Source organism: Harmonia axyridis, chromosome 1 (assembly GCF_914767665.1).
Source record: "Harmonia axyridis chromosome 1, icHarAxyr1.1, whole genome shotgun sequence".
Taxonomy (NCBI): domain Eukaryota; kingdom Metazoa; phylum Arthropoda; class Insecta; order Coleoptera; family Coccinellidae; genus Harmonia; species Harmonia axyridis.
The window spans coordinates 71,262,409-71,268,890 of record NC_059501.1 but is presented as its reverse complement, the minus strand read 5'-3'; the positions used below and the strand labels follow the sequence as shown (position 1 = coordinate 71,268,890).

The window sequence follows — 6,482 nt, the reverse complement described above, 5'->3', positions numbered from 1 at the left end:
TTCTAATTATATATCGGTTATGTTAATTAATGCTGTGCTCTTTATTTTTTTAGCATCTATTTTATCTTATATTTGATTTACAATGTTGTCCGTCATGTTGATATACACTCGCCGGCAAAAAAACTTGGCCACCTAAAGTTTTTCTGAAGTTCGTTGACCAGAACTTTTGTAATTTTTCGTTGGTTTCGATTGTTTCTACGCCAAATTGAAGATAAATTCTTTGGTATCAAAATAAACTTCAGAAAAATTCTCCAAAAATATAAATAGCTTATTTCTACTGGATGAAACAATCATGCAGCCCAATTCCTTAATACCCTGAGGAACAGTTCGGTAAATTTGTAGAGTTTACCCTCAGTTCATTACAAAGACCAACCATTTCGCCGCATCTTTTAGTTTTTATTACAACTTGAAAGCTTGATTTCTTTCGAAGATACACGTATTCGAATGAAAGCCTGGAATGTTTTAGGGAAAAAATTTAATTGCTAATATTTTAATATACAATAGAAATTTGAAACAAAAAGAGAAAATATTTGGCATTCTCAAATTTTTCGTATGCCCATCTCTAGCGGAAATAACTGCATGCAATCGCCGAGACATCGAATTGATAAGATGAATAATGCGAACTTGAGGAATTGCGTCATATTCGGATTGTAACGTAAAACCCAGCTCGTCAAGTGTTTTGGGTAATATAAGACGAGGACGAATGTTCTTTGAATTTCATCCCCAGAAATAATCAATCGGATTCAGATCCGGGCTACATGCAGGCCATTCTAATCGTTGGATATCTACAGCTTCCTGAAGAACGTCTTGCATGTAACGTTGAACATTTAGAACTGCGTTTTCAATGAATAATTCGTGCTGCTCTTGATATACCGGCCTGTTACTTAATAGAGCTTGGCGGATTTATAAAATTCCAGGCTTTTATATCTACAAAAGAAATCAGAATATCCAGGTGAAATAAAAACTGAAAGATGGCGAAAAGGATGGTCTTTGTAATAAACTTGGCGTAAATTGCACGAATTGTTCCAAAGAGTGTTGAGAAATTGGACTACAAATACATGGTTCTTTTTCACCCTGTATAAATAAGCTACCATCCTTTCTGGAGAATTTTTCTGGAGTTTGTTTCAATACTAAAGAATTTATACTCAATTTTGCGTGGAAACGATTGAAACCGATGAAGAATTCCAAAAATTCTTGGACTACGAACTTCAGCAAAATATTTTATGGCCGAGTTTTATGCCAGTGAGTGTAGGTACAATTTCTCATTTGAAAATATTTCATCAAATTAACAAGTATTTACGCCATTAATTTGTTGAAAAATAATTATTCTAAATTATTCTATGCTAATTTTAGAAATAGTTTCCAGAAGAATGAGGACATCTAACTGCAAACACTTTGCAATTATAAACTTTCTGGAAACTAACTGCAAACACCTGAGGATTGAACAAAATTTGCAATAATCGAACCAATCAATTTAACTATTTCATAAAAAGAGAGGTGAACTAAAAAATTCTTAATTTCAAAATTCAATTTCTGTGAATTTCAAACCGATGAAATTAAGATTATTATTGTTACTCATTCTTCTTCAACGGATTTTTTATTGTAAAAATGAATGTGATAATATATTTCTAACAGTTTTGGAGAAAATCTCATTGGAGTGTAGGTACCTATCGAATGGTTCAAGTTTGATGAACAACTAGATTTATAAAATTCGATATAAAATAATTTTCTAAACCAATTGATTTCCTAGTTTCATAAATCAAAATTTATGATTTTTCGCTGGCGTGTAAAAATCAATTAACAGCTAGACATTTTGGCACCCGGCAAAATAAAAATTCCCCGCCATGATGCCTGATTTTTCTTCGAAAGGCACTCTCTGTTCTCTCGGTTTGGAACGGAAAAAGCGTCATCCTCATTTTCTTTCTTAATTTTAAACGGTTTAGTGTCGGATTCTTCGTGGTCATGGACTCTCTTATTTTTCAACGCTTTTGTTTTCTTTACCACTGGGTTTTTTATCATTGAATAATATTTTAGTAACTTCTTGTTTGTTCTTCTTGGGTGGATTTTTCGCAGCAGATTCAGCCTTGATTTTGTCAAAATAGTGCCTTGTCCCTGATGAAGTGGAGAAAGAATTTCATTACGAAAGGATACTGATCCTTTAGAACTCCCTGGTCTATTGTAAATCGATGTAAGGAATCGATAGATAATTTACGTATTTTTTATACGATAGGTACATACCAGAAATTTCACATTCTATCACGTATAGTGCATGCAAACTATGTACAAAATAACATGAAAATGAGCTCATTACTTTCATGTGAAAATCAACCTATAAAATAATATATAATATAATTTCCAAAAATATATTTTCTTAACATGTATTGGACAAAATGACATACTGTGTCGTTTTGTCCATCAGGATAGAATGTCATTTTGTCCGATACACACTTTTTATTATATTGAAGCACAATTTAAAAACAAAACCAATATTCATCTCAGAAGTTATACATATTATTACATCACAACCGTAATATCAAGAATACATTCAATATACAACGAATATTTTCATGACACTCTCCAGAAGCAATTTAGAAACCAAGTGAACAAAAAAAATTCAACCGACCAAAACGCATTTTTGGCTATTGCACCAGTGAAACAGACAGTAGGATGTCAATTTCTTCGCAGGATTGTCAACATAATAAGCAGGACCTGAATCACCGTGAAACCCCGAGCTATACGACGCCAATTTTGAAAAAATTTAAAAGTTCATTTTGTCCGCATATGTCGTTTTGTCCGCATTTCCCTTACTCGTAAAAACTCCATCTTAATTTCAACGCGGTGATAGATACAAAAAGTTTTGTTCGAGAACCTCAAACATTCTTCCAAGTTGAATCCTCATCAATATGACCAGACAGTCTTATCAAAAACAAAGCGAACATAAAAACCATAAACAATCGTGTAATAAACGCTGGAATTTCAACATGTCTGCCATCGTTTTATGCCTTATATCGAACTAAATCGTTTAATCAATCCATAGTTGTGTAGGGGTCTTGTCACAATGCCACAATTTAAACGATAACTGACTTCCTCAGTTCAACAGACACTGCTCCAATTGACAGACTAATCAACAAAATTGTCGCAGTCGTTTGTGATACTTCATTCGAAATTTACTCAAGCTAAGTATCGTCAATAGGACGTTTATTTTTGTCAAGTGTCAGTGTGAAGTTCTGGAAATGTACAAGAATCCGTTCAACAGAAGGCATTGCACCATTCGCCAGGTATTCGACAGGATTTTTCATGTAGAAAATACCATCTGGAAGGCGAAGAAAAGAGAAGATAGGGTTGATTCCAGTTTGAAGTCTTTTAAGGGTGTCCATACTGTACCAAGCAGCTTGAACCTGCGTGATGAGAGGAAACAAAGAGTGAGGAAGTGATGTTCTACATTTTTTGTATCAAGAAAAAGGTAAGTCTTAAATTTCGATGAAGCTCTCGTATTTGAAACATTGGACTACCTTCAAATCCTGAGTATACAGAGTGTTAGTGAATAGGTGCGACAAACTAAAGGAGGTGATTCTCCATGAAAAAAAAATTACTGTTTGCTTCATTGATTTTGTTAGCAAATGCGTCGTATATTTCGAGATACAGATGTTGAAGCTTTTTTTTAAAACTGACTTTTCGTTGCTCTGTAGCCGGTCAAGATATCCAAATGAAATTTTATTGGTTTTAAGACGTAGTTATTGCGCATTTATCGACTTGCGATTCAGAATTTGAAGTTCATCATTGGTGCGCATACGGCATACGGGGATCTGTTGAGGAAGATGTACAGGCTGAGTCTTTGACTTGCTTCATATGTTACCCTGTGAAAAATTCTGTTAAGTGAAATTTACGTATTTTGGACTCCGGAACAAAAAATTCAAATGAAATTTTCGGAAATCAGTCCACAAAGGCAGAAATTGGGGTTTTTGAAGTCAAATTAGTTCTAATTTCTTTCTTCTTTTAAACACAATATACACATCCTAACTGAACAATTTGTAAATTAACAAATAATCAACCTTCTTAATATTCTCACTAAAATATAACCCATTACAGACGACTGAGTCGTCTGTCAAAAGTTATATTTTTATGGTGTTAGTAAGAAAGATGATTTTTGTTAATTTGAAGGTGATTTTTATGAGGAAATTTGTTCAAATTTGATTGATTAGGATTTGTATATTGTGCTGATGAAAAGAAGGAAAAAACTTCTATTGATATTTCATCGATATTCGATGTAGAATAACATACGTGAAAAACCCCTTTTTTTTACTTACTTTACGAAACAAGTCGAGTCTTTTTTCCATATCGGGCGTCGTTTTTATACAACAAAATAAAACATCAAAACACATACTTTTTATTCACTCGATACATTATCTGGTAGCGACGCTACTTGCCAAAGAGTTTTTTTGTCATTAATTGAACAAGAAATTCAAAGCTCATTTTTATTTTGAAATATCTCAGTGGCGTATCAATTGTTCCTCAAATTAAGAGCATTTCAATCAAAAAAGAAAATTGCAGAATCATTTTTGAATTCTTTGTTCAATTTATGACAAATATCTCCAACGTTATCATCGCTATTAGATAATGGATTAAATAAATGAAAAAACCTGTTGAATCTGGGCGCCCATATAAAAAAAGCGTAATAGCCAATTATTATTACTAAACTAACATACAAAACTTCATTTGAGTATTTCGACCGGTTTCAGAGTAATGAATAAATATAGTCAGCTTTTAAGAAAAACTTTAACACTTCGTAGATCGCACTACGAGGCATGTATAGGTACATAATTAGGTATTTAATTGAGATAATCTAAAAAGGTAATTTTAAGGATGACTTGTTTCAGAGGATCAGTTATTTCATTAATTAAAATTAACATTTGTAGTTCTCAAAGAAACAATTGATTCAATTAGAGGTCATTGTCAAATATTCACCTATTACAGAAATTGCTGCGTAAAATATGAACTTATATTTAATTGTTCGAAACACTTACAAGTTCAACTTGATTATGAAAGATGCGAAATATTACTTCCGAATAATTAAGGGGTGCTTGCTATAATAATAATATAATAAAGAAGAATAAAAAAAATGGAAAATATCCAGCAGTAGATTTCGAGTCCGCGATTGCAAAATAGCAATTCATTAGTTCATGTTCAAGAGGAATTTCGTGAGAAATGATTCATTGGTAGATCAAAAAAGGGTAGTAAAATTTCGTTATCTCAGTATTTACCTTTTGACTTTACTAACATGTTGTATGTAAACATACAATCTAAGTACGAAGTTGAAAGATAAAGTGAATTATTCAAAAAATTCAGTCCCATAAACTTTAAATGGGTATAAAAATTAAGATTGTTTGATGTGATATAACAACCTTCAAACTATGCAAAGAATATTTTTCGCATAACAGAAAATTTATATTATATATTTAAAAAATTTTTACTGATGCTTTTCTTCAAATCTTATCTCTCAAGAAAAAATAATTGGCTATTTCATCATACGATCTTAGTCTTTTTCATCATAATAATGAAAATATTTTTTTGCTTCATTGTTTATCATAATTGTTCATTGATATTTGAAATTTCATGAATATATTTGCTTGAATAATAATATATTCTCCATTGTTTTCAGGTTTGCTGATACTTAGTGATTTTACCCAGCTTAAATAAAACGCTAGGAGTAAGAGCTTGAAATATGAGATTATTGTATGTTGTAATAAGTTACTATTATGATTATCTTCTGAATAATTAATGTACAAATAGTCTAACGACAGTTGTTTCAATATGAAAGAATGAAAATAAAAAGACTGAATACTCGTAAGTAGTTTGATTCCGAAAGCTCATCCACCAAAATTTTCATAGTAAGAAATTTTCCAAAGTATTACTCTATGACAATAATGATCATGAACTAGAAAAGGAACTGGAAGAAAGCTGAAAGAAACTGAGAAAACTGAAGAAATTCAAGAAAAGCACTGAAGGCTGTATGGAGCTCATTCATTCATGCGCATACAATTGTATACGGAGTGATTCATTATAGACGTACGTAATAGTACTTTTGAGTGGATTCCTCAGCCAAAAATAAGGGAAGTTTGTTATATCAATTTACTTAAATTCTTATCCCCTGTTGAGATAGACCTCTTCAAAGGATATAGCAATTCGATGTGATTTTCTCATGAACTGATGATAACATTGAGATGAAATTTGGAAGAAAGGATAATCTGGTTGAAACACCAAATTTTTCCAACCCTTCACTGTACTCATAAGGGGTTGAAGCCTCCAACCCTTTGAAGGAGTCTATTTTGACAGGGAATGAAATTTGAAAAAAAAATGACAAATTATCCTGATTTTTGAATGAGTAATCCGCTCACAAAATAAAAACATCTGTTTTTGAATTACCCTGTATGTAAAATGTGATTTATTTTCATGCAAGTAATTGTTGTGGATTAATTTATCTA

The 6,482-nt window shown here is 31.9% G+C and overlaps 1 long non-coding RNA gene across 1 annotated transcript; it reads left to right on the top strand.

The window, feature by feature from the left end:
* The first annotated feature begins 2,480 nt into the window (after window positions 1-2,480).
* LOC123671153 lies at window positions 2,481-5,844 on the top strand. The gene is made up of 2 exons (XR_006746062.1): window positions 2,481-3,463; window positions 5,660-5,844. It is a non-coding gene; the product is annotated as an uncharacterized LOC123671153 (long non-coding RNA).
* The last annotated feature ends 638 nt before the right edge of the window (window positions 5,845-6,482 follow it).